The following is a 26276-nucleotide window of genomic DNA, read 5'->3' on the forward strand; positions in this document are numbered from 1 at the left end:
TAAATATATACACAGTGTGTGCACAGTGTGTGCAAATGTAGCAAGTTATGGAGGTAAGGCAATAAATAGGCTATAGTGCAAAATAATTACAATTAGTATTAACACTGGAATGATAGATGTGCAAGAGATGATGTGCAAATAGAGATACTGGGGTACAAATGAGCAAAATAAATAACAATATAGGGATGAGGTAGTTGGGCGGGCTAATTTCAGATGGGCTGTGTACAGGTGCAGTGATCGGTAAGGTGCTCTGACAACTGATGCTTAAAGTTAGTATTGAAGTATTCTCCTCCCAACACAAAGAGTGGTCATCATGGATCCCAAAGGTCTCCACTGGCCTACCTCACCTGGCCCTGGTCGTCACCCCCAGAGACCCAGAAAGAGGGAGGACTACCACAGACCTTCTTACTCTCACCAGGGGGATGGCTCTGGGAACTACCCACCACCACAACCTCCACCACATGGGGCCACTACCACTGGGCACTACCTACCACCACCACCACCTGACCCCAGAGAGAGGGCGAAGCAGTGGTCCCAGGTTGGGTCCCGTCCAGACCCTAGGTACAGGGGTTACCTCGCCAGCCCTCCACCCCACAGACCACTTCCAGAGTTCAGCCCTAGTGCCTACAGCACTCCCCACTCAAGAATGGCTTATGACAGACCCCACTGCACAACGGGTTACAATAGATCAGAGCCACAACAATCCAGACCCCACTCAAGGTTTGTTCTCAGAATCTATATCCAAAGTAACCAAAGTTAATTATATTATATTCTAGATTCTATTCTACTATCCACCGTTCTCAAAAACAAAAAGTACATTGTCTCTTGGTATTATTTGCATTATTTATTGTGGTTTGGTAGTGACAGTTGTGGAGCACAGGCTATGTAACGTTATTATGTGAACCCTAAGATACAGTTTGTAATTAATTATTCACCGTTATATAATCAGATATGGATCTGTGATATTGTTTTCTGGCCAGCATATGACTACCCACCACAAGGCTACTGGGACTACAGCCAAGACTATGGCTACTATGACCAAGGTTATTACAGAGGGCATTACAGCCACCCAGGTACTGACCTATTAATATCAGTGGATTACAGTAATACATTATATTACACACAAGTATTGCACCACAGTTTGCCAAGCAACTTAAGCCATTATCAGAGTTATAACAAATGGATTAACATTGTAATAAATTATTGATACTTAACACAACATATTCACCACAGTACAAATATAATTAATGTTTAAATGAACTAACCTAAACAATAACTATGTGCAAATAAACAACATGATTGATACAATTCTCTGTCATTGACATGATCCAAATGCAGGTCAATGGACTCCCCAGGAACAGTGGCGATCTGACCTGTATCAGGAGAGGAGATATGAACAGCAGGACCAGACTGGGAGTGGCTACCCAGAACAACACAGGTTAGACAACAGATGTGAAATTCCTGATATCCCATTCATTTAAAGGCATGAATTCAAACCTATTTCTTCTTCTTCTTCAGGTATGACCAGCGAGAAGCCAGCTCTCAACATGACTTGAGAGGCTCTGATGAAGATCATTCTAGAGATAATGGGGAGGCTAGTACAGAGGTAACAGCTAAATATTATGATCAATAAATTATATGAATTTCTTCTGACAAAGATACTGTACAGATCTGTGTTGCTGTTTGCCCACTCTGTTGAATACTTACTTTAGGAACTTGGTTGTATGACGTTCTCCATCCCTGCTCATTCTCCTATCTTGGTTTGGCTGGTCTTGTCCTCCAGACCTCCTGTTATGCCCCTGGGGCTCTGGCCAGTTTCAAGGCATCAGGCCTGTCCTCCAGTAGCTATGAGCAGAGCCAGTACATCAACGGTGCTGAACAGATTGAACCTGCCCCACAACCCACCTGGAGCACAGCAGACACAGGTAAGCCTTGAGTTACCTGTCATCTCCACCCAGATACTGTAGGTCTGTCTCTTAGAAACAGGGGTCACATAATGTTATACACTTACTTAGCTGTAGGGTTGTATACCACTAAAAACAAAATAGCACAATGAGGCTAACTGGTCATCCTCAAGTCTAATGAACACTCATGACAGCACTATGAATATCCCCCATCAAGGTGATAATATGAATTATGATAATACTGCATGTTCTCTCCTTAGAGCATGCAGCAGTTCCTGAGGCAACTGCCCCTCTGAAATACTCTTTACCTCATGCTCTAGTCAGCTTTGGTCCAGCTATACAGTTGACACAGGAGCTGCGGGACATGAGATAATTTCCTGGCCCGCTGGCTAGGTATTTTACACTCTCAAACCCAATATCCACACTTGCATACTACTTTGTATGTGATGATGTATTGGCCATGTATGCAAAGTAGAAAACAATGACCAAATAACTACTCGCAACAATTTTTTGGTTGTTTCCCCACAACTCACAAAACTGTTCTAGAGACACTAAAAACAGGCACCTAAACTGCATGGAAAAAATGACGGTTTACTGTCATAATTGTGTCAGTAGCTAGGTTTCTATCCAATTGGCGACAGGTTTTCATGCAAATATTCTAAAATCCGCATAAAGAAAATATTAGCATTTTCCCACCAGTGGTGTCTTTCCACTGACTTGTTGCGGTTATTTAAGTCAGTGCGTGATGACGTATTGTACAGAAAATGTACTTTTTCGCTTAAGTTTTCATGTACCGAATAAACATCTAAAGTTCAAAGTGTTACCATCGCATTTTCAACTCTACCGATAGTTTAATCACAAAAACTGTTGTGTTAAATAGCAAATGTGCCTACTCTGGTCTTTGCACGTGTGATCTAGACAACAGCTCGCAGATACAGTGCGCGTAGGCTAGTCTACATGACATTATTATGGATAAGAGCAAGATTATTTTTCAAACGGCAGTCAAATATCAATCATCATGTCACCAGAATAAGACCCTCGATATCTATTGGAAAGGAGATCACTGTGTACTTTCACCACCATTTATTTAATCTGTAGCCTAATAAACTGTATGGTTTCCCGAGTCATAGTGGGAGGACCACACACAATATCCTTACGTGACTCCCAAGTTTATTTCAATATGATGGTTATTATATGAATATTCCACCACCATTTCTCGTATAATTAATATTACAGACACAAAACGATCTCACCATGTCGAACTAAAAAATGATCTGTCCGCATTTATAAAATTGTACCTAAACTACCTGTTTCCATCACAGCTGTCGTGATTTTTTTTATACGGTATGACTTTCCTCACATAAAAACTGTGGATGGAAGCGTGGTTTATGAATCTTATGTGTGTATTACTTTTTGAGTTTTTTCTCCTCCTTTAAAGGGAAGACCTGCACAAAGTAGATGTCATGTCTTTTGCCCACCAGAGGGCAGAAGCCTGCATGAAAGATGAAAAGCTTCAAGACAAGGGCTCTAGTCTGCCGGCCTCCTTTGGAATGTACTGGTACTGCTGTGCAGACAAAATGGAGTAGGTGTACATCTCTTCACACTCTTATATTAAGTGAAACCCCTTTGTCTTAGCACTCTTGAAATATCACAAATTTGCCAAGATGGTCCAAAACTACACGCAACAATCATCTATTGCTATCCCAGTCTTTCCTTTTTAATGGATTCTGTGGCATTTGGATTATCAGCATTATCTGTGAAGGGCTGTGCCCACCCACCCACATACTTATTTTATTTATTTATATTTTTTATTTAACCTTTATTTAACCATACTCATTCAAACATTACCCTATTGTTTTATCTCCCTGAATTCATTCAGCGTATCTTTGGTTCAGACATAGCAGAGCTACTGATGAGGAACTCTCAGGGCCATGGTGGTTCAGGGGGCAGTGAAGGATCAGAGGCCCCTACCCTAATAGGTAGAGGACACCACACCACACATACTGTTTTGTATCTATTGGACATGTTACGCTGAGGAAAAAGCAAATGATGAAAAGGTTTCAATTTGTATATTACCCTCATAGATCTGAGTGAGGGCCCCAGTCCTGAGACAGACCCCTTGGATGGCGCAGACTTGCTAACAGGGACAGCCGCTAGTGTCTGTATGGCTGAGTCCACAGAGAAGGACATGCAGGGATACACCAAGCTTCTCCTGACTGGAAGGAAGAAGGTGAGGATAATCTCTCTGTCTCTGTCTCAGTGTCTCTCTCTCTTACGGTCTCGGCCCCTGTCTCAGTCTGTCTCAGTGTCTGTCTGTGTCTCTGTCTCTCTTTTTCGGTCTCGCTCCTCACTGTTCCCCTCTCTATTTATAATATAATATCATAAATATTTTGTAAGATTAATGGTAAAGTCATCTTCTATTTATTCTGAGAGTAATAGATAGTGCATGACTATGATTAACACCATGGAGACAGCCTAGTTGACACATTACTGTCTGACTAATGTAACACCAGGGCTATCCTCTTACTCCTCCAACACTGACTCCTGACACTGTGTTCTTCTACAACCCTTCCACGTCTCCTCCATGTTCTTTCACACCTCCTTCACCCCTGCCCCATGCCTCCCTCATAACTCCCCCACGCCTCATGTCTCCTCCAGATGTCTCATGTCTCCTCCAGATACTTTAGGCTTACAGTATCCCATCTGCTAGCTCCCCCACATCTCCCTTACACCTCCCCCATGCCTCTCCACGCCTCCCCCACGGTTCCTTCACCCCTCACCACACCTTCCCCAAACATTTGCATGGTTCCTTCACGCCTCCCCATGCCTCCCCACCATGGTTCCTCCACATCTCCTTTATGGTTCTTTCACAGGAGGCCCTAGAGTCGGCCATGAAGAGTGGACTGTGGGGCCACGCCCTGTTCCTGGCCAGCAAGATGGAAAACAGGTCCTATACCACTGTGTTGAACAGGTGTGCATGGAGCAGCATTATCTCTGAGACATTACAACATGGATATTGAATATTCGTCAGCATAGTAAATATAATTGACTGCTTGATATTTTGTTTGCAGTGGCACTTTTCACAGGTCAATAACACTCAGCGTTGTAGGGGTATTACGTCTTTAATTAATTCCTAGAAGATTGATCTTGCTCCGGACTGCGGCAGATAGCTTAGTGGTTAAGAGCGTTGTGCCAGTAACCGAAAGGTCGCTGGTTCTAATCCCTGAGCCAACTAGGTGAAAAATCTGCTGGTGTGCCCTTGAGCAAGGCACTTAACCCTAATTGCTCCTGTAAGTCGCTCTGGATAAGAGCGTCTGCTAAATGACAATAAATAAATAAGTAAAATCTATATATACGGTCTTTGTACCAAATGGCACATACAGTAGTGCACTACTTTGACCAGAGCCCTATGGACCCTGGTCAAAAGAACACTATATAGGGAATAGGTTGCTATTTGGGACACATCCACTGTTTCTATCCTGCAGTGCTTTGGTCACTCACTGACTGACAGCTGTTGTCTTTTTCCTATTATCTAAGCAAGGGTATTCCTGTTGTGACCTGCCCTGTCAATAATACACAGAGATGGACGACAGTGACTTGGAAAAGTATTCATCCCCCTTGATGTTTTTCCTATTTTGTTGCATTACAACCTGTAATTTAAATGGATTTTTATTTGGATTTCATGTAATGGACATACACAAAATAGTCAAAATTGGTGATGTGAAATTAAAAAAGATAACTGGTTTCAAAAAATTCTTAAAAATCAATAACGGAAAAGTGGTGCGTGCATATGTATTCACCCCCTTTGCTGGTGCAACCAATTAACTTCAGAAGTCACATAATTAGTTAAATAAAGTCCACCTGTGTGCAATCTAAGTGTCACATGATCTCAGTATATATACACCTGTTCTGAAAGGCCCCAGGGTCTGCAACACCACTAAGCAAGGGGCACCACCAAGCAAGCGGCATCATGAAGACCAAGCAGCTCTCCAAACAGGTCAGGGACAAAGTTGTGGAGAAGTACAGATCAGGGTTGAGTTATAAAAAAATACCAGAAACTTTGAACATCCCACGGAGCACCATTAAATCCATTATTAAAAAATGGAAAGATAATGGCACCACAACAAACCTGCCAAGAGAGGGCCGCCCACCAAAACTCACGGACCAGGCAAGGAGGGCATTAATCAGAGAGGCAACAAAGAGACCAAAGATAACCCTGAAGGAGCTGCAAAGCTCCACAGCGGAGATTGGAGTATCTGTCCATAGGACCACTTTAAGCCGTACACTCCACAGAGCTGGGCTTTACGGAAGAGTGGCCAGAAAAAAGCCACTGCTTAAAGAAAAAAATAATTGAAGGAATGATGGATGGCGCTAAATACAGGGAAATTCTTGAGGGAAACCTGTTTCAGTCTTCCAGAGATTTGAGACTGGGACGGAGGTTCACCTTCCAGCAGGACAATGACCCTAAGCATACTGCTAAAGCAACACTCCAGTGGTTCAAGGGGAATCATTTAAATGTCTTGGAATGGCCTAGTCAAATCCAATTGAGAATCTGTGGTATGACTTAAAGATTGCTGTACACCAGCGGAACCCATCCAACTTGAAGGAGCAGTTTTGCCTTGAAGAATTGGGAAAAATCCCAGTGGCTAGATGTGCCAAGCTTATAGAGACATACCCAAAGAGACTTGCAGCTGTAATTGCTGCAAAATGTGACTCTACAAAGTATTGACTTTGGGGGGGGGGGGTGAATAGTTATGCACGCTCAAGTTTTCTGTTTTACTGTCTTATTTCTTGTTTGTTTCACCAAAAATATTTTGCATCTTCAAAGTGGTAGGCATGTTGTGTAAATCAAATGATTCGACCCCCCCCCCCCCAAAAAAAAACAAATCTATTTTAAGGCAACAAAATAGGAAAAATGGCAAAGGGGGGTGAATAGTTTCGCAAGCCACTGTATATCATAATATACTTGTAAACTACTTGACATCGTAACCAAACCCTTCATTCTGCATAATCAGCAGTGTGTCCATGCCCAGGGAGAGAATGTGTTTTTGGGGCCAGTGAGGAAACATGAGTGGGGGAGTTGGATGGAGCTGGGAATTCCAAGTCTGGCAGGGAGGGGGAGGGAGAGGGGGATGGAGAGGAGGATGAGGGGGGAGGAGTGAGAATGAGTGTAAAGAATAAGGGGAGGCTGGGGGGATGAGGAGTGAGGCTGGATAGAGTATACATACAGTGAGGGAAAAAAGTATTTGATCCCATGCTGATTTTGTACATTTGCCCACTGACAAAGAAATTATCAGTCTATAATTTTAATGGTAGGTTTATTTGAATAGTGAGAGACAGAATAACAACAACAAAAATCCAGAAAAACGCATGTCAAAAATGTTATGAATTGATTTGCATTTTAATGAGGGAAATAAGTATTTGACCCCTCTGAAAAACATGACTTAGTACTTGGTGGCAAAACCCTTGTTGGCAATCACAGAGGTCAGACGTTTCTTGTAGTTGGCCACCAGGTTTGCACACATCTCAGGAGGGATTTTGTCCCACTCCTCTTTGCAGATCTTCTCCAAGTCATTAAGGTTTCGAGGCTGACGTTTGGCAACTCGAACCTTCAGCTCCCTCCACAGATTTTCTATGGGATTAAGGTCTGGAGACTGGCTAGGCAACTCCAGGACCTTAATGTTCCTCTTCTTGAGCCACTCCTTTGTTGCCTTGGCCGTGTGTTTTGGGTAATTGTCATGCTGGAATAACCCATCCACAACCCATTTTCAATGCCCTGGCTGTGGGAAGGAGGTTCTCACCCAAGATTTGACAGTACATGGCCCCATCCATCGTCCCTTTGATGTGGTGAAGTTGTCCTGTCCACTTAGCAGAAAAACACCCCCAAAGCATAATGTTTTCACCTCCATGTTTGACGGTGGGGATGGTGTTCTGGGGGTCATAGGCAGCATTCGCGCCCTCCAAACACGGCGAGCTGAGTTGATGCCAAAGAGCTCGATTTTGGTCTCATCTGACCACAACACTTTCACCCAGTTCTCCTCTGAATCATTCAGATGTTCATTGGCAAACTTCAGACGGGCCTGTATATGTGCTTTCAATAGCAGGGGGACCTTGCGGGCACTGCAGGATTTCAGTCCTTCACGGCATACTGTGTTACCAATAGTTTTCTTGGTGACTATGGTCCCAGCTGCCTTGAGATCATTGACAAGATCCTCCCGTGTAGTTCTGGGCTGATTCCTCACCGTTCTCATTATCATTGCAACTCCACGAGGTGAGATCTTGCATGGAGCCCCAGGCCGAGGGAGATTGACAGTTATTTTGTGTTTCTTCCATTTGCGAATAATCGCACCAACTATTGTCACCTTCTCACCAAGCTGCTTGGCAAAGGTCTTGTAGCCCATTCCAGTCTTGTGTAGGTCTACAATCTTGTCCCTGACATCCTTGGAGAGCTCTTTTGTCTTGGCCATGGTGGAGAGTTTGGAATCTGATTGATTGATTGCTTCTGTGGACAGTTGTCTTTTATACAGGTAACAAGCTGAGATTAGGAGCACTCCCTTTAAGAGTGTGCTCCTAATCTCAGCTCGTTACCTGTATAAAAGACACCTGGGAGCCAGAAATCTTTCTGATTGAGAGGGGGTCAAATACTTTTTTCCCTCATTAAAATGCAAATCAATTAATGACATGCGTTTTTCTGGATAATTGTTGTTGTTATTCTGTCTCTCACTGTTCAAATAAACCTACTATTAAAATTATAGACTGATCATTTCTTTGTCAGTGGGCAAACGCACAAAATCAGCAGGGGATCAAATACTTTTTTCCCATAAACATATACACAATACCCCATAATGACAAAGCGAAAACAGGCTTTTAGAAATGTTTGCAAATGTATTAACCCCCCCCCCCCCGGAAATATCACATTTACATAAGTATTCAGACCCGTGCTCAGTACTTTGTTGAAGAGCCTTTGGCAGCGATTGCAGCCTTGAGTCTTCTTGGGTATGACGCTACAAGCTTTGCACACCTGTATTTGGGGAGTTTCTCCCATTCTTCTCTGCAGATCCTCTCAAGCTCTGTCAGGTTGGATGGGGAGTGTCGCTACACAGCTATTTTCCGGTCTCTCCAGAGATGTTGGATCGGGTTCATGTCCAGGCTCTGGCCGGGCCACTCAAGGACATTCACAGACTTGTCCCGAAGCTACTCCTGTGTTGTATTGGCTGTGTGCTTAGAGTTGTTGTCCTGTTGGAAGGTGAACCTTCGCCCCAGTCTGAGGTCCTGAGTGCTCTGGAGCAAGTGTTCATCAAGGATCTCTCTGTACTTTGCTCCGTTCATCTTCCCCTCGATCCTGACTAGTCTCCCAGTCCCTGCCGCTGAAAAACATCCCCACAGCATGATGCTGCCACATCCCTGCTTCATCGTAGGGATGGTGCCAGGTTTCCCCCAGATGTGATGCTTGGCATTCAGGCCAAATAGTTCAATCTTGGTTTCATCAGACCTGAGAATCTTGTTTCTCATAGTTTGAGAGTCCTTTAGGTGCCTTTTAGCAAACTTCAAGCGGGCTGTCATGTGCCTTTTACTGAGGAGTGGCTTCCGTCTGGCCTCTCTACCATAAAGGCCTGATTGGTGGAGTGCTGCAGAGATAGTTGTCCTTTTCCACAGAGGAACTCTGGAGCTCTGTCAGAGTGACCATCGGGTTCTTGGTCACCTCCCTGATCAAGGCCCTTCTCCCCCGATTTCTCAGTTTGGCCGGGTGGCCAGCTCTAGGAAGAGTCTTGGTGGTTCCAAACTTATTCCGTTTAAGAATGATGGAGGCCACTGTGTTCCTGGGGACCTTGAATGCTGCAGAAATGTTTTTGTACTTTTCCCCAGATCTGTGCCTCAACAAAATCCTATCTTGGACCTCTACGGACAATTCCTTCGACTTCATGGCTTGATTTTTGCTCTGACATGCACCATCAACTGTGGGACCTTATATAGACAGATTTGTGCCTTTCCAAATCATGTCCAATCAATTGATTTACCACAGATGGACTCCAATCAAGTTGTAGAAACATCTCAAGGATGATCAATGGAAACAAAATACACCTGAACTCAATTTCGAGTCTCATAGCAAAGGGTCTGAATACTTATGTAAATTTGGTATTTCTGTTCCGTATTTGTAAGACATTTGCAAACATTTCTAAAAACCTGTTTTCGCTTTATGGGGTATTGTGTGTAAACAATCAATTTTAGAATAAGGCTGTAACATAAGAAAATGTGGATAAAGTCAAGGGGTGTCACGCTCGTTGAAGGACGGGTCAGACCAAGGCGCAGCGTGAAATGCATACATGTTTATTTAACAAAATAAACACACGAACAAAACAACAAACCAACGTAATGTGAAGTCCACAGGCTAAACACAATACAAGCCTATACACGGAACAAGATCCCACAACTAATGATTGCAAACAGGCTACTTATTTATGATCCCCAATCAGAGACAAAGAGCGAAAGCTGCCTCTGATTGGGAATTACACCCGGCCAAACATAGAAACACAATACCTACAATGTGAACATAGAAATAATAACATAGATCTCCACACCCTGACTCAACATACAGTGGGGAAAAAAAGTATTTAGTCAGCCACCAATTGTGCAAGTTCTCCCACTTAAAAAGTTGAGAGAGGCCTGTAATTGTCATCATAGGTACACGTCAACTATGACAGACAAATTGAGATTTTTTTTTACAGAAAATCAAATTGTAGGATTTTTTATGAATTTATTTGCAAATTATGGTGGAAAATAAATATTTGGTCACCTACAAACAAGCAAGATTTCTGGCTCTCACAGACCTGTAACTTCTTCTTTAAGAGGCTCCTCTGTCCTCCACTCGTTACCTGTATTAATGGCACCTGTTTGAACTTGTTATCAGTATAAAAGACACCTGTCCACAACCTCAAACAGTCACACTCCAAACTCCACTATGGCCAAGACCAAAGAGCTGTCAAAGGACACCAGAAACAAAATTGTAGACCTGCACCAGGCTGGGAAGACTGAATCTGCAATAGGTCAGCAGCTTGGTTTGAAGAAATCAACTGTGGGAGCAATTATTAGGAAATGAAAGACATACAAGACCACTGATAATCTCCCTCGATCTGGGGCTCCACGCAAGATCTCACCCCGTGGGGTCAAAATGATCACAAGAACGGTGAGCAAAAATCCCAGAACCACAAGGGGGGACCTAGTGAATGACCTGCAGAGAGCTGGGACCAAAGTAACAAAGCCTACCATCAGTAACACACTACGCCGCCAGGGACTCAAATCATGCAGTGCCAGACGTGTCCCCCTGCTTAAGCCAGTACATGTCCAGGCCCGTCTGAAGTTTGCTAGAGTGCATTTGGATGATCCAGAAGAGGATTGGGAGAATGTCATATGGTCAGATGAAACCAAAATAAAACTTTTTGGTAAAAACTCAACTCGTCGTGTTTGGAGGACAAAGAATGCTGAGTTGCATCCAAAGAACACCATACCTACTGTGAAGCATGGGGGTGGAAACATCATGCTTTGGGGCTGTTTTTCTGCAAAGGGACCAGGACGACTGATCCGTGTAAAGGACAGAATGAATGGGGCCATGTAATGTGAGATTTTGAGTGAAAACCTCCTTCCATCAGCAAGGGCATTGAAGATGAAATGTGGCTGGGTCTTTCAGCATGACAATGATCCCAAACACACCGCCCGGGCAACGAAGGAGTGGCTTCGTAAGAAGCATTTCAAGGTCCTGGAGTGGCCTAGCCAGTCTCCAGATCTCAACCCCATAGAAAATCTTTGGAGGGAGTTGAAAGTCCGTGTTGCCCAGCGACAGCCCCAAAACATCACTGCTCTAAAGGAGATCTGCATGGAGGAATGGGCCAAAATACCAGCAACAGTGTGTGAAAACCTTGTGAAGACTTACAGAAAACGTTTGACCTGTGTCATTGCCAACAAAGGGTATATAACAAAGTATTGAGAAACTTTTGTTATTGACCAAATACTTATTTTCCACCACAATTTGCAAATATATTCATTAAAAATCCTACAATGTGATTTTCTGGATTTTTTTTCCTCATTTTGTCTGTCATAGTTGACGTGTACCTATGATAAAAATTACAGGCCTCTCTCATCTTTTTAAGTGGGAGAACGTGCACAATTGGTGGCTGACTAAATACTTTTTTCCCCACTGTACAAGAGTCCCATAAGTCAGGGCGTGACAAGGGGTCTGAATACTTTCCGAATGCACTGTGTGTATATAATTATATACAGTACCAGTCAAAAGTTTGGACACACCTACTCATTGAGGGGTTTTTCTTTATTTTTACTATTTTCTACATTGTGGAATTATAGTGAAGACATCAAAACTATGAAATAGCAGATATGGCATCATGTAGTAACCAAAGAAGTGTTAAACTAATCAAAACATATTTTAGATTTTAGATTCTTCAAAGTAGCCACCCTTTGCCTTGATGACAGCTTTGCAAACTCTTGGCATTCTCTCAACCAGCTTCATGAGGAATACTTTTCCAACAGTCTTGAAGGAGTTCCCACATATGCTGAGCACTTGTTGGCTGCTTTTCCTTCACTCTGCGGTCCAGCTCATCCCAAACCATCTCAATTGGGTTGAGGTCGGGTGATTGTGGAGGCCAGGTCATCTGATGCAGCACTCCATCACTCTCCTTCTTGGGCAAATAGCCCTTACACAGCCTGGAGGTGTGTTTTGGGTCATTGTCCTGTTGAAAAACAAATGATAGTCCCATTAAGCGCAAACCAGATGGGATTGCGTATCGCTGCAGAATGCCGTGGTAGCCATACTGGTTAAGTGTGCCTTGAATTCTAAATAAATCACTCATCAGACCAAAGGACAGACTTCCACCGGTCTAATGTCCATTGCTCGTGTTTCTTGGCCCAAGCAAGTCTCTTCTTCTTATTGGTGTCCTTTAGTAGTGGTTTCTTTGCAGCAATTCGACCATGAAGGCCTGATTCACGCAGTCTCCTCTGAACAGTTGATGTTGAGATTGGTCTGTTACTTGAACTCTGTGAAGCATTTATTTGGGCTGCAATCTGAGGTGCAGTTAACTCTAATGAACTTATCCTCTGCAGCAGAGGTAACTCTGGGTCTTCCTTTCCTGTGGCGGACCTCATGAGAGCCAGGTTCATCATAGCGCTTGATAGTTTTTGCGACTGCACTTGAAGAAATGTAAAAAGTGATTGAAATGTTCCATATAGACTGACCTTCATGTTTTAAAGTAATGATGGACTGTCGTTTCTCTTTGCTTATTTGAGCTGTTCTTGCCATAATATGGACTTGGTCTTTTACCAAATAGGGCTATCTTCTGTATACCAAATAGGGCTACCTTGTCACAACACAACTGATTGGCTCAAACACATTAAGAAGGTATCACGTTTCAGTAGAAGACCCAGATGCAGACAGTGTCGAAGTAACAAAAGTTTATTACAAAAACAGGGGGCAGGAAAACGACAGGTCAAGGGTAGGCAGAGGTCAGTAATCCAGATCAGAGTCCAAAAGGTACAGAACGGCATGTAGGCTCAGGGTCAGGGCAGGCAGAAGGGTCAAAACTGGGAAATCTAGAAAACAGGAACTTGTGAAAGACAGAAGCAAGGGGGAAAAACGCTGGTAGGCTTAACAAAACAAAACGAATTGGCAACAGACAAACAGAGAACACAGGTATAAATACACTGGGGATATTTGGGAAGATGGGCGAAAAAGATCAGGGTGTTACAGTACCCCCACCTCTAGGGGCGCCACCTGGCATCCTACCTTCCCCAACTGAGTGACATCGCCAAGCACGAGGTGGGAAGGATGGTCTCGGATTCCGGGGGTGTAGCCACAGGGCTATAGCGGCGTGACAGCGCATCTGACTTGACATTCTTGGATCCCGGTCGGTATGAGAGGGAGAAGTTGAACTGGGTGAAAAAGCAGGGCCCACCTAGCTTGCCTGGAATTGAGATGCTTGGCGGTGCAAGTTCTTGTGGTCTGTCCACATAATGAACGGATATTCCGCCCCCTTGCATTTCTCCGCTTTCACAAAAACTGGTTCTCCAAGAGGCGTTGGAGGACCTGTTGGACGTGGGGCACGTGTTAATGGGGGGAGTGGGAGAAGACGAGGATGTCGTCGAGGTAGATGAAGACAAACTGGTTCAACATGTTGCGGAGAACATCATTAACCAGGGCTTGGAACACAGCTGGAGCATTGGTAAGGCCAAATGGCATGACAAGATACTCGTAGTGACCGCTGGCCGTGTTGAAGGCAGTCTTCCACTCGTACAGCTTCTGTATCCGCACCAGGTGGTAGGCGTTCCGTAGGTCCAGCTTGGAGTGGCTCGAAGGCTGAAGAGATGAGTGGTAGCGGGTAGTGGTTCTTCACAGTGATGTCATTGAGGCCCTGGTAGGTGCACAGGCACAGGGTTTTGTCCTTCTTCTCCACAAAGAAAAAGGACGGATGAACCTGGCAGCTAGGGAGTCCTCAATGTAGGTCTCCATAGCCTTGGTCTCCGGACCCGACAGCGAATGCAGTCATCCCCGGGCAGAGTGGTGCCTGGAAGAAGGTCGATTCTGCAGTCGTAGGGTCGGTGCGGCGGAAGCGAAGTGGCCCGGGCCTTACTGAACACCTCCTGGAGGTCCTGGTACTCCGCGGGAATGGTGGACAGGTCAGAGGCAACTTCCGAGGCCACAGGAAGATGTCATGAGGCAGGTTACGTTGACTTCAGGCAATGAGCGTGGCAGAACGGGCTCCAGTCGATGATGACACCAGTAGACTAGTCAATTAAGGGGTTGTGTCGCTGGAGCCAAGAGAAACCCAATACCACGGGAACCTGAGGAGACTTAATTAGCAGTTTTGGATCAGCTCTCTGTGGTTCCCTGATACTCGTCGGTTGATGGGGGTGGTATTGTGGGTGACCCGGCCTATAGAGCGCCTGTCCAGTGCTCTAACGTCCATGGGAATGGAGAGAGGCTGAGTGGGGATGCCCAGCTCGGACGCCAGGGTAGCGTCCATAAAGCTCTCATCGGACCCAGAGTCGATGAGTACCCGGAGAGATTGACTGGTTCCCCCACCACAAGATGGCATGAAAAGGGGTGCGAGTAAGGGGAGAGGAAAAGTTATCCATATGGCCCACCAGAGTACTCGCTCCTACCGGTGAGCCTGGTCTTTTAGTGGACAGGTGGACACAAAATGACCAGTAGTCCCGCAAACAGGCAACTCTTTGTCTGAAGCCTGTATTGCCATTCAGCTGGAGACAGCATAGCTCTGCCTACTTGCATCGGCTCAGGAAGAGGTGAAACGGAAGACTTCGGAGACTCTCAGGGGAACTCGGGTAGCCTCGGGTTCTCTCTGCAACTTCCGGGATGCCTCGAAGGCGAGGTGGAATCGGACTTCCTCTTCTTCCTTCGTTCCCGTAGTCGCCCATCGAGTCGAGATCTGTCGGTAGTTCCCGGGCTGCAAGCTCGTCCTTTATTTCCTCCGATACTCCGTGCAGGAATGTGTCGAACAGCGCTTCTGGGTTCCAGGCACACTCAGCTGCCAACGTGCGGAAATCCACTGCATAGTCTGCCACACTGCGGGATTCTTGCCGAAGCTGGAGTAACTTCCGGGCAACCTCTCTCTCGGACAATGGAGCATCCAAAACCTTCTTTAGCTCCTGCATGATCTCCTCCAGACTGAAGCATACAGCCGACTGTTGTTCCCACTCTGCCATAGCCCAGGAGAGAGCCTTCCCCGACATCAGCGTGATGAGGTACGCTGTCTTAGAGCAGTCCGAGGGGAAGGAGGAGGGCTGAAGCTCGATGATGAGCGAACACTGAGTGAGAAATGCCCGACAGGTTCCAGACTCTCCAGCGAAGAGTTCAGGGGAAGGTAAGCGGGGTTCCCGGGAAACCGGAGTGGCCGGGGAGGCTGCGCTGCTAACAGCCAGGTTACTTAGGAGCTGGGAGGTTACCGTCATGGTAGGCTGCCTAACAGACAACCCGCGGAATTGCTCCAGCAATGTGTTAAACGCTCGGTCATGGCATTCGGCCAAGTTCTAGAAACCTTCCATGAGACCATGAAGCAACTCCTCGTGCCTTCCAATGGTGGCTCCTTGGGAGGAGATGGCGTTGCGGAGCTGGACCGACTCTGCTTGGTCAGTCATGTACAGTTCGTACTATCACGTTTCAGGAGAAGACCCAGATGCAGACAATGTCGAAGTAATAAAAATGTATTACTAAAACAGGAGGCAGGCAAACGACAGGTCAATGGCAGGCAGAGGTCAGTAATCCAGATCAGAGTCCAAAAGGTACAGAAAGACAGGCAGTCTCAGGGTCAGGGCAAGCCGAGGTCAATAATCCAGGGTGGTGTGAAAATTACAGAGCGGCGGGCAGGCTCAGGGTCAGGGCAGGCAGAATGGTCAAAACCGGGAAAAATAGAAAACAGGAACTTGAGAACAACAGGAGCAAGGGGAAAACCGCTGGTAGGCTTGACAAAACAAAATGAACTGGCAACAGACAAACAGAGAATACAGGTATAAATACACTGGGGATAATGGGGAAGATGGGCGACACCTGGAGGGGGGTGGAGACAATCACAAAGACAGGTGAAACAGATCAGGGTGTGACAGAAGGAAAGAAATTCCACAAATTAACTTTTAACAAGGCACACCTGTTAATTTAAATGCATTCCAGGTGACTACCTCATGAAGCTGGTTGAGAGAATGCCAAGAGTGTGCAACGCTGTCATCAAGGCAAAGGGTGGATACTTTGAAGAATCTCAAATATAAAATATTTGTTTAACACTTTTTTGGTTACTACGTGATTCCATATGTGTTATTTCATAGTTTTGATGTCTTCACTATTATTCTACAATGTAGAAAATAGTAAAAATAAAGAAAAACCCTGGAATGAGTAGGTGTGTCCAAACTTTTGACTGGTACATTTAGCAGACGATAAATGGAGGAGGAGTGAGGCTGGGGGTGAGGGTGAGGGACAGGGACAGGGACAGGGACAGGGACAGGGACAGGGACAGGGACAGGGACAGGGACAGGGACAGGGACAGGGGGAACATGGATGAATGCCTGGTCTCTGGGCAGATCACTGGTCTCTATTGCAGATCTGTATGTAGTTCTGCCCAGTTTCCTGACCTATTCTGTATGACATGGATATGTATGTGGAAAACCCACACCCTCACTTGGATGATCTGATGATATGATTGCACTGTATGCGACACACTCAGCATACAGTGCAATGTTACATATTCCTATTCCATTATTCGGTAGACATTTCTATTTATATTACACTGAACATGGGTGTGATTTTTCCTTGTACGGTCTGGCCTTACATATTAATAAATTACATTACATATTCAGTATTTCCGTGGCGTGGGCGGTTCTATTTGCAGCACTCAGTGACATGAACTATGCAGGGGTGGGATTATTTCCATGTGAAGTGTGACCTTACATATTCATATCTATTACATATTAATATTGCATATCACATATTCAGTATTTCCATGGCTTAGTCATCTCCATGGCATCTCTATGGCAGGTTCACAGGCCAGATAGCTCCCAGCGACCCCCTTTGGACCCTGTTTCAGCTGCTCTATGGGAGGATCCCTGCTGTTTCCATGGTAAAACAATGCTTTCAACCACAACATTATATAATCATATATAATATATGCCATTTAGCAGACACTTTTTTCCAAAGCAACTTACAGAAATGCATGCATACATTTTTGTATGGGTGGTCTCATTGAAAATTGAACACATGACCCTGGCATTATATTGCAAGTGCCATGCTCTACCAACAGAAATAGGTATACAGTCTTGGCTGTCAATCATAATATTTCAGTATACTGTAGATCTATGATTTATTGGTCTGGCCTTCTACTGTGCTGGCAACCTTATGTAGGCCTACCCTTTTTAGCTCTTCATACCTATTGGACATTACACTGTAAAACATTTCCTGTAAAATGTACAGTAACTTACTGGAAGCAATTGACCAGTATGTTACTGTAATACATTTTACAGTACAGCTACTGTAATCAATTTTACGGTAATCAATTTTACGGTACCAAACATTTTAGTGTAATCTAATTTACAGTATATTACTGGAATTACCCATGCAGTGGCATATTACCCAGTGTTCTTGCCAAGTTTTCTTTTTTACATTTACATATACAATTTGGTCATTTAGTGGGAGCTCTTGTCCTTAGCAACTTACAGTCAGTGCATTCAACCAAGGTTGATAAAACAAACACATATCACATATCATAGCAAGTCAACCGTTTCTGTAACCGTTACTGAAAATGTTGTTGTAGTTAAGGATACATTGGTCTTCAAAATAATTGTAATTGCAACAAGATGTCTTATGATATATATCTGACTATCTCTGGATAGTGCCAATACAATACTGAGAAATTCATGGTAACTTGATGCCAGATCAATGAAACACAGTAAAAGTGACTAAAACAAAACAAAAAAATTGACAGTATTTTACTGTAATTACAAGGGATTACAGCAAGCAGGTTTGCAGTAGGAATTTGTATATTACAGCATATTAATGAATACTAGTTGTTTTATATCACTTGCACTTCTAGAGGCCTAAACAAAGGCTTCCAAACTGTCCGGGATTACAATAGTGATGCTACGTTTGAGACCGGAGCTCCAAGGCATGCATCGAAATCGCTAAGCAGCTAACTTCGAAGCAGTGTGCCGATGCATGTATCACTTTATCAGAAGTACGTCATCAATGACGTCCGAAGCTTCGTTTGATCACATTATTTTTCAAACCATGTGTTGCAAAATGTGAGATCCCACTGATTTCGCTTTGGTTCCGGTGCTTTTTTTTATTTCAAACTGCTTTCAAACATCGACCTCTACTGGACACCGTACTTACAAATATAGTTAGAATTTTGTGCAAAAATGTTCATCCATTCAGTCTTTTATACTGATAACAAGTTCATACAGGTGCCATTAATACAGGTAACGAGTGGAGGACAGAGGAGCCTCTTAAAGAAGAAGTTACAGGTCTGTGAGAGCCAGAAATCTTGCTTGTTTGTAGGTGACCAAATACTTATTTTCCACCATCATTTGCGAATAAATTCATAAAAAATCCTACAATGTGATTTTCTGGATTTTATTTTCTCAATTTGTCTGTCATAGTTGACGTGTACCTATGATGAAAATTACAGGCCTCTCTCGTCTTTTTAAGTGGGAGAACTTGCACAATTGGTGGCTGACTAAATACTTTTTTCCCCCACTGTACAAGGCATGCCTTGAAATATGTTAATGAGCAGGCAATTTATTTATCCTCCCACAATAGTTTTTTTAATTTTTTTATTTATTTCACCTTTATTTAACCAGGTAAGCCAGTTGAGAACAGGTTCTCATTTACAACTGCGACCTGGCCAAGATAAAGCAAAGTAGTGCAATAAAAACAACACAGAGTTACATATGGGGTAAAAAAAACATAAAGTCAGAAATACAACAGAAAATATATATACAGTGTGTGCAAATGTAGCAAGTTATGGAGGTAAGGCAATAAATAGGCTATAGTGCAGAATAATTACAATAGTATTAACACTGGAATGCTAGATGTGCAAGAAATTATGTGCAAATAGAGATACTGGGGTGCAAAAGAGCAAAATAAATAACAATATAGGGATGAGGTAGTTGGGTGGGCTAATTTCAGATGGGCTGTGTACAGGTGCAGTGATCGGTAAGTTGCTCTGACAACTGATGCTTAAAGTTATTGAGGGAGATAAGAGTCTCCAGCTTCAGAGATTTTTGCAATTCGTTCCAGTCATTGGCAGCAGAGAACTGGAAGGAATGGCGGCCAAAGGAGGTGTTGGCTTTGGGAATGACCAGTGAGATATACCTGCTGGAGCGCAGACTACGGGTGGGTGCTGCTAAGGTGACCAATGAGCTAAGATAAGACGGGGATTTGCCTAGCAGTGATTTATAGATGGCCTGGAGCCAGTGGGTTTGACGACGAACATGTAGTGAGGACCAGCCAACAAGAGCGTACAGGTCACAGTGGTGGGTAGTGTATGGGGCTTTGGAGACAAAACGGATGGCACTGTGATAGACTACATCCAATTTGCTGAGTAGAGTGTTGGAGGCTATTTTGTAAATGACATCGCCGAAGTCAAGGATCGGTAGGATAGTCAGTTTTACGAGGGCATGTTTGGCAGCATGAGTGAAGGAGGCTTTGTTGCGAAATAGGAAGCCGATTCTAGATTTAACTTTGGATTGGAGATTCTTTATGTGAGTCTGGAAGTTGAGTTTACAGTCTAACCAGACACCTAGATATTTGTAGTTGTCCACATACTCTAAGTCAGACCCGTCGAGAGTGGTGATTCTAGTCGGGTGGGCGGGTGCTAGCAGCGTTCGATTGAAAAGCATGCATTTAGTTTTACTAGTGTTTAAGAGCAGTTGAAGGCTACTGAAGGATTGTTGTATGGCATTGAAGCTCGTTTGGAGGTTTGTTAACACAGTGTCCAATGAAGGGCCAGATGTATACAAAATGGTGTCGTCTGCGTAGAGGTGGATCTGAGAGTCACCAGCAGCAAGAGCGACATCATTGATATACACAGAGAAAAGTGTCGGCCCAAGAATTGAACCCTGTGGCACCCTCATAGAGACTGCCATAGGTCCAGACAACAGGCCCTCCGATTTGACACACTGAACTCTATCTGAGAAGTAGTTGGTGAACCAGGCGAGGCAGTCATTTGAGAAACCAAGGCTATTTAGTCTGCCAATAAGAATGCGGTGGTTGACAGATTCGAAAGCCTTGGCCAGGTCGATGAAGACGGCTGCACAGTACTGTCTATTATCAATCGCGGTTATAATATCGTTTAGGACCTTGAGCGTGGCTGAAGTGCACCCGTGACCAGCTCGGAAACCGGATTGCATAGCGGAGAAGGTACGGTGGTATTCGAAATGGTCGATGATCTGTTTGTTAACTTGGCTTTCGAATACTTTCGAAAGGCAGGGCAGGATGGATATAGGTCTGTAGCAGTTTGGATCTAGAGTGTCACCCCCTTTGAAGAGGGGGATGACCGCGGCAGCTTTCCAATCTCTGGGGATCTCAGACGTTATGAAAGAGAGGTTGAACAGACTAGTAATAGGGGTTGCGACAATTTCGGCGGCTAGTTTTAGAAAGAAAGGGTCCAGATTGTCTAGCCCAGCTGATTTGTAGGGGTCCATATTTTGCAGCTCTTTCAAAACATCAGCTGTCTGAATTTGTGTGAAGGAGAAGCGGGGGGGGGCATGGGCAAGTTGCAGCAGAGGGTGCAGAGTTGGTGGCCGGGTTAGTGGTAGCCAGATGGAAAGCATGGCCAGCTGTAGCAAAATGCTTGTTGAAATTCTCGATTATTGTAGATTTATCGGTGGTGATAGTGTTTCCTAGCCTCAGTGCAGTGGGCAGCTGGGAGGAAGTGCTCTTATTCTCCATGGACTTTACAGTGTCCCAAAACTTTTTGGAGTTAGTGCTACAGGATGCACATTTCTGTTTGAAAAAGTTAGCCTTTGCTTTCCTGACTGCTTGTGTATATTGGTTCCTAACTTCCCTGAAAAGTTGCATATCGCGGGGGCTATTTGATGCTAATGCTGTACGCCACAGGATGTTTTTGTGCTGGTCAAGGGCAGTCAAGTCTGAGGAGAACCAGGGGCTATATCGGTTCTTAGTTCTGTATTTTTTGAATGGGGCATGTTTATTTAAGATTGAGAGGAAATTACTTTTAAGGAACAACCAGGCATCCTCTACTGACAGAATGAGATCTATATCCATCCAGGATACCTGGGCCAGGTCAATTAGGAAGGCCTCCTCGCTAAAGTGTTTTAGGGAGCGTTTGACAGTGATGAGGGGTGGTCGTTTGACCGCGGACCCGTTACGGACGCAGGCAATAAGGCAGTGATCGCTGAGATCCTGGTTGAAGACAGTTCTCCACAATGCACCATAATTTATAGTATGCTGTAGTGAATATATATCAAAACAGCAATACAGTACTTTATTGTTGAATTGTATTGAAAATAAATTCAACAATTTCTAATAGTGAATATTTACTTATATATTACAGCATACCAACTGATATTTGGTGTTTAATATCTCTTGAACTTCTAGAGGCCTAAACAAAGGCTTCTAAACTGACAGTAACTACAGGGAAAAACAGATCAAAATGACATGGCTAGCCAGTCAACCATTAAAGGTCAATTTATTTGGTTATTCCAAAATGTATTACAGTTTAAAATGTTCAATAAGTTCAAATTCAATCCATCATTCATTTACTATTGCAAATAATAAACAATTCAAACAAAAATAATCAACTGAAATTAAGCTAACCAAATGGTCATCCAATCAAACAAAAGTAAAAAAGAAACAAAAGCAAACAATAAAAAAATAATTAGAAAAATCTGTGTCAATTCAGTCAGTCAGTCAGTCCACAATGTGTCTGTGTTTATGTGTTGGGGGAGGGGAAGGGGTGGGGTCTGGGCTGGCAGTTGCTGAAAAGGGGTGGAAGTTGTAGTTGGTAGGTGCGGTGTCCAGGGTTAGTACTGGTGTTGTGTCAGGGACCAGGAAAACCTGGGTTGGTACTGGTACTGGAAGTCGTGCTGGGTCAAAACTTTTTGGTGCTCTAAAAATTCAGTTTTGGTATTGTATTCTGAACTACAGTAAATTACTGTAGAGTTTCAGGACAAGGTTTGTAGAATTCCTAAAATACAGTATAGTTCCGTGTTCTGTGGGGGTACAGCATTCTCACTCACGGGTTCAACAAAGAGCCTCTTACAAGGCACCCCTGAAAATATGTTATTGAGCCAGAGATTCTTTCCCCGCCCATAACTATGTCCCACAATGCACCATAATTTATACGGTAAAACACATTTACGGTATTTTATTGTGTATTACACAGTGTTTTATTGTTGAAATTACAGAAAGGTCTTAAAGTGTGCTGTAAAACAAATGTATGGTATTTTACTGTGCATTCTATGGTAATCTACTGTATTCAGTTTTTACAGTATCAAACGGTTGATTAATACAGTATGTTACTGATAAAATTACAAAAAAACGGCTAAAGTGTACCTATAAAGGCATACATGTATGTGTCAGAATGTAGTTTAAATAAATAGTTTTAAGTTGTCTATTCTATTGTGTCCTTGCTTCCTTGTGTAATTTCTGATGCTCTTGGCAAATGTACTGTAGTTGACCAGTTGATGATCCTTTCAGTGGCTTTTGTGTTCATTGTACCATAGTTGTTCATTATGCTAACAACAGTAAAAAAAATTGCACAAAATTGTAATATATCAATTTTTTTATAGACTAACAGTGTATGCGTGTGTCCTCAGTGTTGTGGAAGTGACAAATGGGGACACTGGAAGCCTCACCTGGCCGTCATGCTGTCCAATGAGACTGGAGATCCTGCCTCGCACCAGAAGAGCATTATTACCATGGGAGACACAGTAGGTACACACGCATGCACTCTAAGTACACACTCACACGCACACACACACACGCACACGCACGCACACGCACACGCACACGCACACACATGCACGCATACACACAATCACGAACACACACACACACATTTCTACTGGATTATAGTGGCTGTGTTTCTATTCTCCTCAGACAACCCTCACACAAGTGTTGTGGGCTCTGGTCAAAAGTAGTGCACTATATAGGAAATAGCGTGCCATTAATTTGTTAAATTAAGTTAGAATTAGAGTGTTTTCTCTCCCCAGCCTCCAGAGGGTTGTTACATGCTGCTCATATCTGCTATCTGACGGCCTACACTTCTTTTGGCACCTACACAGCCAAATCAAATCAAATCAAATTTTATTTGCCACATGCCCCGAATACAACCGTGAAATGCTTACTTACATCCCTTAACCAACAATGCATTTATTTCTTAATAAAAAAGTAAAATAAAACAACAACAACAAAAAAGTGTTGAGAAAAAAAGAGCAGAAGTAAAATAAAATAACAGTAGGGAGGCTATATACAGGGGGGTACCGGTGCAGAGTCAATGTGCAAGGGCACCGGCTAGTTGAGGTAGTTGCTCAGTCCTCTTTTTTTTCCTGTAGTCCACAATCATCTCCTTTGTCTTGGTCACGTTGAGGGAGAGGTTGTTATCCTGGCACCACACGGCCAGGTCTCTGACCTCCTCCCTATAGGCTGTCTCTTCATTGTCGGTGATCAGGCCTACCACTGTTGTGTCGTCGGCAAACTTAATGATGGTGTTGGAGTCGTGCCTGGCCATGCAGTCATGGGTGAACAGGGAGTACAGGAGGGGACTGAGCACGCACCCCTGAGGGGCCCCGATGTTGAGGATCAGCGTGGCAGATGTGTTGTTACCTACCCTTACCACCTGGGGGGCGGCCAGTCAGGAAGTCCAGGATCCAGTTGCAGAGGGAGGTGTTTAGTCCCAGGATCCTTAGCTTAGTGATGAGCTTTGAGGGCACTATGGTGTTGAATGCTGAGCTGTAGTCAATGAATAGCATTCTCACGTAGGTGTTCCTCTTGTCCAGGTGGGAAAGGGCAGTGTGGAGTGCAATAGAGATTGCATCTTCTGTGGATCTGTTGGGGCGGTATGCAAATTGGAGTGGGTCTAGGGTTTCTGGGATAATGGTGTTGATGTGAGCCATGACCAGCCTTTCAAAGCACTTCATGGTTACAGACGTCAGTGCTACAGGTCGGTAGTCATTTAGACAGGTTATCTTAGTGTCCTTGGTGGTCTGCTTGAAACATGTTGGTATTACAGACTCAGTCAGGGACATGTTGAAAATGTTGGTGAAGACACTTGCCAGTTGGTCAGCACATGATCGGAGTACACATCCTGGTAATCCGTCTCACGCTGCGGCCTTGAGAATGTTGACCTGCTTAAAAGTCTTACTCACATCGGCTACGGAGAGCGTGATCACATAGTCATCCGGAACAGCTGGTGCTCTCATGCATGCTTCAGTGTTGCTTGCCTCGAAGCGAGCATAGAAGTGGTTTAGCTCGTCTGGTAGGCTTGTGTCACTGGGAAGCTCGCGGCTTTGCTTCCCTTTGTAGTCTGTAATAGTTTTCAAGCCCTGCCACATCCGACAAGCGTCAGAGCCGGTGTAGTACGATTCAGACAGAGAGTCTGGTGCTTCTGAGCAACAGCAACAGGTGAGCTCATCCAAATCCTATTTACGCTCCTCTCACATCTGTATCATGTATCTGGTTGGTGATCCCCTCGTCCACTCTTAACGAGCAGATAATGTCCTCTAGGACAGTTCTGTCATGCAATGTCTTGTCATGCTGAATAGATTGGAACTGCTTGTTTTGCTATTCCAAATAGAAGGCTGTCCTGCGTCACAAAGTAGTCTCAGAGTAGGAGTGCCGATATATGATCTTATTCACCTTTCCGGTCACAAGTATTTGGTTGATCCCCTCATCCCCCTTAATGTTTTCCTAATGAGAGGGCAATGTCTTCAGGGACTCACTGTAGAACTCCAAAGTAATGTCTTGGCATTCAATGTCTTGCTATGTGGGAAGAAAAGGAGCTGCTTATTTTAGAAAAGGAGAACAGCGTGACCACAGGCCCTGATATGATGGGGGATGCCACTGAAAGTGTAATGCTATGACTTGTCATGGGGTAAATCCATTTGAATTCAATCCTTTTTGACAGCACCCCTTTTGATTTGAACAAAACCTTCCATACATATTTGCTCATTGTAGACATGCTCAGAAAGTGTTTTTTTTGGTCCTGAATGCCAAAACATTCAAGAGATAAAGGTTCTCAAATTTACTTACAGTGGCTTGCGGAAGTATTCACCCCCCTTGGCATTTTTCCTATTTTGTTGCCTTACAACCTGGAATTAAAATGGATTTTTGGGGGTTTGTATCATTTGATTTAGACAAAATGCCTACCACTTTCAACCATTTAGGGCCTTCATAGGAAAGGGGGTGAATACATACAGTGGGGAGAACAAGTATTTGATACACTGCCGATTTTGCAGATGTTCCTACTTACAAAGCATGTAGAGGTCTGTAAAGAATAACTAACAGGTCTGTGAGAGCCGGAATTCTTACTGGTTGGTAGGTGATCAAATACTTATGTCATGCAATAAAATGCAAATTAATTACTTAAAAATCATACAATGTGATTTTCTGGATTTTTGTTTTAGATTCCGTCTCTCACAGTTGAAGTGTACCTATGATAAAAAAAAGTACAGACATCTACATGCTTTGTAAGTAGGAAAACCTGCAAAATCGGCAGTGTATCAAATACTTGTTCTCCCCACTGTATGCACGCACCTCTTTTCCGTTATAATTTTTTTTGCATTTTTTGAAACTAGTTATTTTTTTAATTTCACTTCATCAATTTGGACTATTTTGTGTATGTCCAT

The 26276-nt window shown here is 43.9% G+C and overlaps 1 pseudogene across 1 annotated transcript in view; it reads left to right on the top strand.

Moving 5' to 3' along the window:
* The first annotated feature begins 422 nt into the window (after window positions 1-422).
* The window catches only part of LOC311149142 (protein transport protein Sec16B-like), a 31400-nt pseudogene continuing 5546 nt past the window's right edge, over window positions 423-26276 (top strand). The window contains exons 1-13 of the transcript in view: window positions 423-561; window positions 981-1073; window positions 1339-1438; window positions 1519-1606; window positions 1784-1925; window positions 2165-2297; window positions 3343-3486; window positions 3784-3883; window positions 3989-4134; window positions 4778-4875; window positions 17449-17530; window positions 23247-23364; window positions 23643-23713. The product of the transcript in view is annotated as a protein transport protein Sec16B-like (transcript). The remainder of the gene's footprint in view (window positions 562-980; window positions 1074-1338; window positions 1439-1518; window positions 1607-1783; window positions 1926-2164; window positions 2298-3342; window positions 3487-3783; window positions 3884-3988; window positions 4135-4777; window positions 4876-17448; window positions 17531-23246; window positions 23365-23642; window positions 23714-26276) is intronic.

The sequence above is a fragment of the Coregonus lavaretus genome, assembly GCF_964263955.1.
Source record: "Coregonus lavaretus genome assembly, chromosome: 21".
Classification (NCBI taxonomy): Eukaryota; Metazoa; Chordata; class Actinopteri; order Salmoniformes; family Salmonidae; genus Coregonus; species Coregonus lavaretus.